This window comes from Macaca nemestrina, chromosome 13 (assembly GCF_043159975.1).
Source record: "Macaca nemestrina isolate mMacNem1 chromosome 13, mMacNem.hap1, whole genome shotgun sequence".
In the NCBI taxonomy this organism is placed as follows: domain Eukaryota; kingdom Metazoa; phylum Chordata; class Mammalia; order Primates; family Cercopithecidae; genus Macaca; species Macaca nemestrina.
Genome location: NC_092137.1, coordinates 34587119 through 34599379, shown reverse-complemented (window position 1 = coordinate 34599379; position 12261 = coordinate 34587119). Strand labels below are relative to the sequence as shown.

Here is a 12261-nt window from a genome sequence, read left to right as displayed (position 1 = left end):
TGTGTAACTTTGGGCTTAGGTCGCTTCTGTAAAATGGAAATAATAATACATTAAACCTCATGGGGTTGCTGTGAGAGTTAAGTTATTCATAGGTGAAGCGCTTGCTGAAAGCTCCCCAGGACAGCAAAAGCTGTTTATAAACTTTTAGTAAAGCAAAGCTGAGTCTATGGCTTCCTCAGGAGAACAGCACCTTGGCAGAGTCTGATAGCATCTTAAAGTGGAAAGGACAAAGTCTGATTTACTGAAATTCTGCAGTCTAGGTGAAAGGAGGTTTTTTCAGTGAGGATCTTTATGAGGACTGGCTGAGAATAAGGATAGTTTAGGATTGGTGAAAACAGTAAGGAGAATATTCTGAAGAGAGAGAGTCGTGAATCCTAGGGAGTAACTTGTTGATGATTTCGATTGAAAAGGTAAGGGATCTTGAGAAATCCTGTAATAAAAAAAATAGTCCTCAGGAACTTTTATTTTCCTGCAAAAGAGTCTTTTGAAGTAGGAAAGTTATGCTAACAAAGGCTATGAAAGATTGAAATCATTTTAGATAGGTTTGGTTCTTAGTGTCCAAGCCGTGTGAAGGCATCTTTAAATGGTATCCGACACATACTATACACTATAGATGTAAAGTGTTGTTTTCATGTTTATTGATATTGTTAAATTAAGCATGCCAAATTTTGTATAAGTCCTTCAAGCGATTAACATGATTCTTTCTTTTTTTTTTTTCTATTTTGAGAAAGGTAAGTCCGTGTTCTTCTGTGTCCCTCTCCTGGTCATCGTAATATATCCCCATTCAGTTTACCTGTGGTAAGCAACTGATGCTTTGTGCCGAGGACCGCACAGAGTGATAAGATATACATTCTACTGGGGCAGAGGGACATAGCCATGAAAAATTAAACATAGTAATTTTTTGAAAGAATACAGCATAATAGATTCAGTACTCTAAAAAAGGTGTGTATAAAAGATTTAAGAATCACAAAGGAAAATCAGCCCAACTGTGCAGGAAGAAGAGAGCAAGAACGTTACAGAATGCATAGCTACTGAGAGAGGACCGTATCTTGAGTTAACCTAAAAAAAATTATGGCTATCTCCCATTAATTGAGTGCTCCTGATTTCTCAAGGAGCACTGAAGGTATTCTTACAAATCTTTGTACCAAGCCCTATCTTGGCATGCATTGTTGCTTCCACCCCAGTGTTGACAGTGACGGCTCCAGTGCATACCTTAAAGAGATGCCTTTTTCTTAAATCAGAACTGCATTACATACTAGGACGTTGGCAGGTTTAACTGCAATGTTCAAAATTCAGCTCAGAAGAAATGAAGTAATCTCCCAGACTTCTTACTTATTTTTTATGTTCTGCTTCATCAGAATAGTCGTGGTTTGCACCGCCTGTCCCAGTATATTTATGAGTAGTGCTTCCTTCACTCTTAAAATGACCCAGCTTTTAACAGTTAATTATATGGTCACCGTACTTGTAATACATTTTGCTGCTATTCCAGTGGGGTGGAAAAAATGGACCAGGAGCTAGAAAGTAAATGTTTGAGTTCCAGCCCTGCCATTTACTTTGGGAAAATGACTTTACCTGAAGTTATTATAATGATTAAATATGATGATAGTAGCAAAAATGTAGAGTGTGTAAAGGGTAATCTACACGTTTGTTAATCTTCATAGTGTCGCATACAATTAACATCATGAAGTTTTAAAGTAGAAAACGTGTAAAGATAAATATAAATACACTTTTACAAATATTGTTTTCCAAATATAAATGATTATACTTGATTGAACTACCAATGTTTATGTTTCAGTATCAGACTCAATTTTCCTCCTAACCAATGGGCCAACGGGATGTAGAAAGTAGTAAGAACCCGAATATATGCGCTCAGAATTAACCCTGGTGTTACTGCGGATAAACATTTACAGCTTAGAGTTTCAATTTCCTCACCTCTAAAATAAAACACTTGAGCTAAGTATTCTTTTGTTGTTGTTGTTGAGAGGGGGTCTCGCTGTCACCCAGGCTGGAGTGCAGTGATGCCATCTCAGCTCACTGCAAGCTCCGCCTCCCGGGTTCACACCATTCTCCTGCCTCGGCCTCCCGAGCAGCTGGGACTACAGGCGCCCGCCACCACGCCTGGCTAATTTTTTGTATTTTTAGTACAAATGGGTTTCACTGTGTTAGCCAAGATGGTCTCGATCTCCTCCCCTCATGATCTGCCCGCCTCGGCCTCCCAAAGTGCTGGGATTACAGGAGTGAGCCACCGCGCCCCGCCGAACTAAGTATTCTTAATCAAAGTGTGGAGACCTTTTTGTTGAAGGAGAAAAATGTGGGGTCCCAGCTTGTGGATGAGATTTACAAACAGCCTTGTATATTTCCTGTGATTTGGTCTTGAGGTCTCTTTTGAAAGTGAGTATAATTATAGCCCTGCGTTGATGGAGCTCCAGGGGATGTGATCCCGGATATTCAAAATGCGTCTTTCATGGGACACTTTTTCATTCTGGTGGATGGCCTAATGCATAAGTGTCTCATCCATGACCAGGTATGCCTTGCACAGAAAACTTTTTCATCCTGGCAAACACCTTTGCAGCTATTTTTTTTTTTAACCTATGTCCAGTTTATTCCTACCAAGGTAGCCACCCTCTAGGAGAGCCCTGACCAGGAGGAGAGTTAAGTTTGGGGGTGTGGATCAGGTGAGACACAGAAGAGTCAGTGCAGCAAAACACATGAAATACCAGAAACAGTGTATTGCTTACAAATCACAGACAGAAGAGGGCAGCAGACCTGGTAGGGCCAATGGGAAGGGGAAGCTACTCTGGACATGTGAGCCCAACCAGAAGGTGGAGAGCAAGAGAAAGAAAGCGAGAGACCTATGGGCCAGAGCCTTTATTGGGATCCAGGTGTCATCCACAAAGGTTTCCTTTGGAGAGTTCTAATGGGTAGATTTAGAGCAAGCAGCCAGGAGCTTCATGGAGTCATGCTGTTACTGAGGGGTGGTCACTGCAGCCTACCTGCTCAGTCCATGCAGGGTGCGGGGGTCAGTAGGGCAAGTCGTATAGGTTGTATCTAACTGTCCCATAGGGAGATGGTCACCAGGAGGCAGTTTTATAAGGCAGATATCTGGGTCGACCACCTTTAGGAACTGGGAGAAGGTGGAAAACTGGAAACTGAAGGGTGACTAAGCCCCGTTTCGGATATGAGAAAATCCAACCTATATTTACAATGGATGCTGAGGCAACATAAAATTGTAAGACTCACTATAAACCTGAATTCTGTTTCATCCAATGTATCAACCTATGCCAGGCTGCTCCAGTTTCCCTGGGTGCTACAGCGAGCCCAGCAAGTGTATGCTGGCTTTCTGGGATCTGGCAGCCCCAAAAGTTGTTAACATGGAGCTGGTTGATTTCTAAGCCCCAAAACCCTCAAATATCACAGAGAGGGAAGTTGTATAAATAAGTATTGATTAATTCTTTAAAAGCAATCATTTAGGAGGGCATAGAAATCTGTATTCATTTCCTAGGACTTAAAAAAACAGAAATTTATTCTTTTACAGTTCTGGAGGCCAGAAGTCCAAAATTAAGGTGTCAAGGTATCTCTCTGAAGGCTCTGGGGGAGAATCCTTCCTTGCTTCTTCCAGTTTCTGGTATCTCCAGGTGTTCCTTGGTTTGTGAAATTATTTCTGAGCTTCAGGCTATGAATACTGGTACCTCACAGTTATATAATCATTTGCTTAAAACTTAAAAAACATGTGTAAACAGTGATGTCTGGTACCTGTGAAAATTCAATGTGCCTATAATAATTAGTGAGAAGAAAAGTTTGGTTTTTTCATGGTATGTTCTTGCATTTGAAAGAATCAGACAAATAATAATTAGGAACAAAACATCTAAAATTTAACTTTCAAGTTTAAAGTTAAACAAAGAGAAGCCAGGCAATGTTCAAGATGAAATTTTAATGTTGAAATCAACTGACTCATGATGAATAATATAAACCATAAATTAGTAATTGCATACTATGCTAAATATATTTCCATGAAAAGTCTATTACATTTCCTGAACAATTTCATTCATAATAATGAACTAATTATACTTTAGCATCTAATGAACAGAACTAAGTGAGCTACATTCAAAAGCCACAGCTTTTTTCTTTCAATATATGTCTTTGATCTTGTAATAATGTTTTCTTATAGAAGCAAGAGGGAATCTAAGTATGTTTCCAGGCACTAAAGGCATCTAATATTATTTTCCATTCTTTTGCCCAAATGTTTGTATGACAAAGTATCTCTTTCTCACAAGTGCACACTGGTATTCTACTGATGTTATTAAAAAGCTAAGTCTTTTATTAATATGAAACATAAATATCACCTATTGAAAGTTTTGTGGAATTTTAATCACATTTTTAATTACTGGGAAACAGAAGCCAATCTCATTTAAAATTAGTAATCAAATATGCAGATCAGTGCTATCCATTGGTTGTAGAGAAGTAGCTACTTTTTTATACTGAATGAAAGTAGGGCTAGCACAACCTACTTTTACTACTTTGGGATGCATACCACACCTTCTCCTGATCCATGAGCCCAACTCCCAGACTCACACATTCAAAAACAGCCTAGTTTAGTGAACAAGAAATTGGAACAAGTAGCCATTGTGCAAACTGCCAAGTTCTACAATAAAGGTCTGAGCAGGAGGCATGGGTACCTCTGGTATGGTGGACTCTATGGCATTCTGCTTTCAGATCCTCCCAGTCTCTGCCTTAAGGACTGAAAGGACTTATTCCTTCAGCTGATAAAATATGAGTTATCCACAGCTCTCAGCTGAGTCCCTCTCTAAAAGTTGCCCTGGGGCTTGCCCATGTCACATTTCTTCCTGGCGCAGTCCACATACAGTCACTTCTCAGTACTGAGGCATAAAGGCCCAGTCCCCTTGTCCCAATTCAGAAAAACCCTGAAGGGTCATGCTAGCTCCAGAGCTTCTCATAGAATTTGCTGAGCCCTTTGTTGTGACTGCATCATAATTCAACTACTCTCTGGACAGTCCTGTTTCCTTTCTGCCTTTCCACCTACGTAAGTATTGATTCTAAGGACACATCCCCAATAAACTTCCTACATGCAAGTCTCTGTGTTAGAGTCTGCTTCCTGGGGAAACTGACCTGTTATATCTGGTCCAGGGAGATTAAAGAACACTTTTTAGATGCTTTATAATTTGAGATTGATCTCTCAGTAAAAATAAGAGTTTCCCTAATAAAGGATCAGAGAGAAGAGTACACTCCATGCCAAAAAAAAAAAAAAAAAAATGCAAGAAAAAGCAGAGATGTGAAAGAGTATGTCTTATTAAGTTGTACAATTTCATTACAATACTAGAGAAGCAATTTATGACATAGCAGGAGGAGGTAGAGCCCAAGTTATGAAGAGTCTTTATTGTTAATCTGAAGATTTTGCATTTTTTCCATAGACAACAAGTGGTCATTTATGCATTATATGTACTGGATTGTATAATAACAGTTATTTCCAAAGGAAAAACAGAAATAGATGGGAAGGTAGATTGAAAAGTAGTTGAGAGATAAAAGTAGAAGGGAGATTAAACAGAAAGCAGCTATAATATTGGAAACAGGTTTTCAAGGTTAAACAGAAACAGAGATGGTGAATAGGGAATGGATATGGGCCATCTGATAAAAATAGAAACAACTATATAAGGTAATTAAATCAGATAGGAAGAAGAAGGAGGCATAAAGGTTCCTAGCTGGGGTCAATGAAGGAAGCTGTGGTTGTAAATGGTAGGTAAAGACACAGGTAGAGGGGGTACGGCTGAGATTATGGTATTGCAGGAGCAAGGAGACTAACAGCCTGCTGGATACCCTGCTACAGATGTCCTCTTCAATGGCTGACTCTACACATTGCACAAAATAAGAAATGTTACTCCACTCCCCCACCAAAAATTATTTAGATATTTTTAGCAAATTGAGAGTAGTATTAAGTTTTGTAGTGGGGGAGGGAAAAGACTTATCTTCCAACAGTGACTTCGGTCAGAAATCAGTATCACATGACCTAAGATAAGGTCAAAAGTTAGCTGGACCATTTGCCAGAGAGAAACAATTTTTGTTAACGCCCGAATGAAGCCACAGTTGGCACCATTGAAAATGCTCGGTAGCAGGACCATGGAGAAGTTATAACTTGCTTATTTTCTCTGACAGCAGGGATCCTGGAAGCAGTTATCTGCTACAATACTTTTCTTTTGTGGGACAGTAAAGCAGACTGCATGCTGTAATTGTGTAGGCATAGACCTTGACAATGGAGCCGACAAGCCTGTCAGACTTGACTAGACAGGGAGGGTGTTAACCCTGGCTTGCTTCCCACCAGTAATAATAAGTCATGATGGTGTTCCGTGAAGTTCATTTTAAGTATTTTATATCAACAAGAATCATGCATGTTGGTGCAAAATGCTGGATGTTTTAATCGAATGTTCTGTGTACCTAATAATGTTCTCATGAGATTGAACCACAGAGAAATAAATTAATTATTCAAAGAAGATGGTATTTTGAGGGTCCATGAATCATCTGTATCAGATCATTCAGAGTACATGTTAAAAATGCAAAATCTAATGTCCCACTTTACCTACCAAATTAGAATCTAGAGCAGTTTCTCAACCTTGGCCCTTTTTACATTTAGGACTGGAAAATTCCTAGGGGCTATCTTGTGCTTTGTAGAATATTTAGCAGAATCCCTGGCCTCTACTCACTAGATACCAGGAATACAAACACACCCAGAGAGACACACACACTACACACCTGTAGTGACAAGAAAAAATATCTCCAGACACTGCCAATTTTTCCCGCAAGGAAAAATTGCCCCTCATTGAGGACCTGCAATTTAGAGGGATGAATCTGGAAATCCGCATTCTAAAAGTTACTGTCTCTTCCACTACTATTACCACTCACTAAATGATTCTCATTACCATCAACTTTGAGAATCAGTGTTGTGAGAAAATGCATTGTTTACTGATTCATTTGCTTATTTTAGCTTTTAATATTTGTTGAGTGCCTACTCGATGCCAGCATATGTTGCTATATTTGGAGGATACTACAGAGAACAAAACAGACAAAATTTTTGCTCTCATTGAGGTATCTCAGAGTAGAGAAAATAGGCAATTACTTGAACTTTCTTCATCAATATTTGTGCTCTGAAGAAAAATAAGGTGGGCTAAAAAGACAGGGAGTAACTGTAAGCAATATATTAGCAAGATGATAGGGACTCTTCTCCACCTCTGAAGTGGAAGTATACGAGCACAGACAGGAATAAACTTGAGTCAAGTTGCCTGCAAGTGCTGATCTAGGACTCCAGAGGATGGTATGTCATTAAAGCTTGCAGTGAAATACCCCAGGCGACCAGGAGCTGAGGGTGTTGAGGTCTGGATGGCTACTATCAGTTTATCTTCTGTCCCCAAAACTCTGCATCAGGGGCCACATTACCTGGAGCAGAACGGTTCCAAAGACAGTTTCAACAAAAGCTTTGTGTCAAACTCATCAGAGCCCTAATTGAACAGCAGAAACTCGAATGTCCCAGACAAATAGGTCATCTCTGTCATTTTCAGAATAATCTTAATTCCCCCCATGACAGGTGCTTGCTTCAGTAGCATATATATTAATTTCCCTTTGGTTGAAGCTTAAAGATAACGATTACCCAACTAGAGATGCCAGGTCTAGACTGAGGCAAATGAAGTGGACAGGGTACAAAATGTAAGGAGACACTCACTCTCAGGGTCAGGCAAGTACATCCTTATGTGTCCTGTCCCGGTACCTCATTGGCTTTATCCTTGTTTCAGACTATTAGTGTTCAATCTGAAAACAAACAGGAAACTCAGCTTGCTTCGGTGACAAGGCATCATCCAGATAGCATTTTCTGATGGAAACCTCATCTTTAAAAATAAAAATACTGGAATTAAGAAACTCTAAGACTAGGAGGGCCCCCAAAGAAAGAGTATCTCAATCAGCTAGTGCCCTCCAAGCTAACAGCCCCTAATTTGGGACAGGAAATGATCAATCTTCTTGATTCCAAATGATTTTCCAGAAGGAAAGTGCCTAAGTTTCCTAATTACTGGTTCCTAAACTATCAAGCACTATAGTTAGAGTTTCCTTCTGAAATCGCAATATAAATACATTCTACTGAAAATTGAATCATGAGCTTCAGGGATTATTTATACCACATAGAAAGCCAACAGATAATCACCTATTATTTTCCTTCAGTCTTTCCTAAGTTTGAAAATAGCTGCTAATTTAGTTTCTGGTTTCTTTTTCATATCAAAATAATTTGACCATTCTTAGCTTTTACTATTATTATTATTATATTTATTATTATTATTTTGAGACGGAGTCTTGCTCTGTTGCCCAGGCTGGAGTGCAGTGGCGTGATCTCAGCTCACTGCAAGCTCCGCCTCCCGGGTTCATGCCATGCTCCTGCCTCAGCCTTCCAAGCAGCTGGGACTACAGGCTCCCGCCATCTTGCCCGGCTAATTTGTTTTCATATTTGTAGTAGAGACGGGGTTTCACTATGTTAGCCAGGATGGTCTCCATCTCCTGACCTCGTGATCCACCCACCTCGGCCTCCCAAACTGCTAGGATTACAGGCGTGAGCCACCGCACCCGGCCTACTTTTATTATTTTTTAAATCATGACTTTCATTCTCTTTGAATGTTACTTTATATGTTTTTCCTAAGACATTGAAAAGATCTTCCACACTATCACTGTTGCATAGCAACTCACCATAGTTAGCCTAATAGAAATCACTAATTAATTTAGTAGATCTTGCAATGCATTTTAATACCTCAATTTATCATGCCCTGGATCAGAATATTCTATGGGATTACAATAATTAAAGTGACATCTTTTAAAAGGCTTCCATTTTGATTTTATCTTCAACACTTGCTAGATGTAAGATCAGCAACTTTTACGCTCAATATCTCAGTTTCCTTAGTGACAAAATGGGAATCCTAGTAGTATGTATCACATACCTTTTGAGAAGTACGTGAGAGGATCCATGAAAAACACTTAGCACAAAACCTGATACATAATAAGTTCTGAATACAATTTTATTACAGATACCTAAGAAGTTAATAACATGCTCTCGGCAAGAAAGAGGACAAATCCAGGGTTGGTCATCTTTAATGAACGCATTAGCCATTTCCATTATTTCACTTTTTCCCACATGACTTTAGTATCCTTTGCCTGTGATGGGAATGGCAACTCTTCTTGGAAAGAGATTGTTGGCAGCCACTTCCAGGTTTAAAGAAGTGTGGAATGGCATGGCATAGGTCATTAGCAAGGACACAATCCAAGTACTCTGGTGAATCACTTCCTTTAGTCTTTTGCTTCTTTCTGCCTAAGAAATAAATGTGTGGGAGACAGGTGGAAAGAGAAGAGTATGTCTGTTGGGGAGGGCTCTTTCTCCTCCTCATTGCATTTGTTTACCTTTTTGTACAAGCCCTGAATGTTACCCGTATCAACTACATGAGTTGGCACAATAAGCTATCTACTGCCCCTGGGCAACACACCTTCCTCCTGCGCACTGAGAAAAAAAGATGTGTGAATACATTTTGCACCCAAGCTATGGACATAACATTGCTAGGCATTGAGCATTCAAAAATTAAAACACATGTCTCCTGGTCTCCAGAATTTACAGATGAAGGGGAGAAAGAGGCAGTCATGAACACACACTATGGAACCTTGCTGGTGGCCATTACACCAATCTGATAAAGGTATATTGGGCTCAGTTTTATATATATAAATATATATATATATTTATATATACAATATATATATATATTGCTGCCACCATCAGGCCACTGCTGCTTAACTCTTACATAAGGTGGGCTTTTATTTTTGTTATTTTATGTTCCCAAGTAAGTTTCTCTTCCCTTGATGATTGTCCCATTTAGAAGAGAGTAGTGAATGGATGCAGCCCGGAGAAAGCTGTGCCTGGGATTAGAGTGCCAGAGACACTGGAACAGTGTATTTGTTTGTCATCTGTTTTGGGCTTTATTGACTGCCAAACTAATTGAAGCTGATTAACGGATTTTTGGTTTTAGTTTATTGAGTGCCTGAAACAGTTGCAAGCCATTCATGAGCAATTATTACAATGCATATTCTTCATAATTATCTTTAAAAGCATGCATAAACTTATTTATATAAAATAATTTTTATAGGAATTTGTTTTCTTTATATGTAACCAATCAATTATTGATTGCCTAAAGTCACTTGAAGTAGTTATTGTAGCAGCTGCAAGAAGAGATAGGATATAATCCCTGATAATAAGCAGCTTGTAAATCAGTTGAGAAAATTGGAAACACTTACATTTAAAAGACAAATAAATTTTTAAGTTTTTATACGCAGAATGACAAATGATTTACCATAGAAAAATAGAAGCAAGAAAGATTCTGAATAATCAGTGGTGACTTACACAGAATATAGGAAACAAAATGAGCTGTTAAAGATTCATGTAGTTCCTATTACGTGATTGGAAAGAGAGGAGGAGTCCTGTCTTGAGGAAAGGGCATGGGTAGAAGAACCATAGAACCAAGATTGGACAAAATGTCCACCTAAAACAAAATACAAAACTTAAACTGGGGTATCGGCTGAAGAAGTGAGGAAGGGTTACATAGATTACAGTCAGATTTGCCTGTCAGATTTTTGACTTATTAAGGGATACTGACACTTTTGCTCATGGTCAGATTGATGGTAAGTATGTTTTAGAAAATATATCTAACAGTTATAACACAACATTTGGTGGTGGCAATGCAAATAAAACAAACAGAGAATTATGATTTACAAATGAAATTGGCAGGACTTAGAAATTAATATTATAGCTTTAAAAATAAGGGGGCACAGGGAGGAGGAGGAAAGTAGGTTGAAATCTGAGTTTTCAGATGGGAGGATTAAGAGGATAGCCAATAGAAATAAAGGGAGATAAACACCCACCAAGTGAAATAAATTTGAGGGTAAAATGAACTATATTCAGTTTTAAAATACCAAATTACCAGTAATAGTATGTGAGATGATACTATCCAGCAGATATTTTGGTGAACTGGATTTAACAGATAATTCAAAACTAAATATGTAATTTAAGGAGTTATTCATATTAAGTGACTGATGAAATCGTGAAGGTAGATATAATATCAGAAGATGAAATCCATCAGAAAGGGGCTAAAAATAGAAATTCAAGGTATTACTACCTTTGAAAGCATGAGGAAAGTGAAAAAAATCAGAGAATTGAAGCTAAGAAGAGAATTACGCAATACAGAGTTGTAGAATTTAGGGGAAGAAGAGAACTTCAAGAGAAAAGTGGTTAAGAATGTCAAATGCTGCACAGAGGTAAGAAAAATAATTTGAAAAGCTCTAGCACCTCTTTCTCCTTTAAAGTACTGGATATTTTTCGTATGTTTGCTGATCACCTGCAGTGATGATGGTATGTAAAAATCTTATCAACTACATGTGAATTTATTAATTAAAATAATCATGTCTATTTTTTTAAAAGGAAGAAGAAAGGCAATACTTGCAACTGATGATAAAGAGGTATTCTGACTTTCATGTGCCTTTGTGTTAAGTATGAGAGAGCCAGACAGAATTGCAGCAGGAACTAGAAGGAGCAAAGAAAAAGATTACTGTTTCTTTTATAAAATGTTTTTTATTCTACTGGTGTCTCTTTAAAAATAAAAATCAACGAATAAATGTCCATTTAAATTGATCTTCTGTTGGACTATGTTATTGGTCTGACATATAAATTAGTGCTTTTAAGATTTAACTACGTGACTGAGAAACAACAGTAATATTTGATGGAGAGTGTCAAATGACTTGCCTTTACAACAATTCTTTTCACTGTATCTATTTTTTTTTAATATGGATGATAGAAACCACTTTAATCGAAAAGATAATAATACTTATTTGGAGGTATGACAAAGCAAATGTCTTTAGCCACATGCTGTTATTGGAATTTAAGGGTTATTATCTTTTGTAGGACAATTTCAAAATACAGTTTATTCTACTCAGTGCCCTAAGTCTGTTTCTTACTAGCCATGACTCTGAGAAGCTAACTTTACCTCTCTAAGCCATTCTCCTCCTCTGTGAAATGGGAATGTTATTACCCCCTCTTGTTACTCTCACAGTGTAATGAGGATCAAATGAGAAGATAAAAATAAATGCATTTGGTTAACTATGAAATACCACGTGAATGTTATTATTATGAATTATTTCTAGACCATACACTTGGTGGAGGCAAAAAGTAGACCTTTGTTGTTC

General features: G+C 38.1%; 1 long non-coding RNA gene across 1 annotated transcript in view; it reads left to right on the top strand.

Annotated features, from left to right (window-relative positions):
* LOC105464823 (uncharacterized) overlaps window positions 1-11868 on the top strand; it is a 249822-nt gene extending 237954 nt beyond the window's left edge. Inside the window, exons 4-5 of the long non-coding RNA XR_011611593.1 lie at window positions 9641-9725; window positions 11501-11868. This is a non-coding gene — a long non-coding RNA (uncharacterized lncRNA). The remainder of the gene's footprint in view (window positions 1-9640; window positions 9726-11500) is intronic.
* The last annotated feature ends 393 nt before the right edge of the window (window positions 11869-12261 follow it).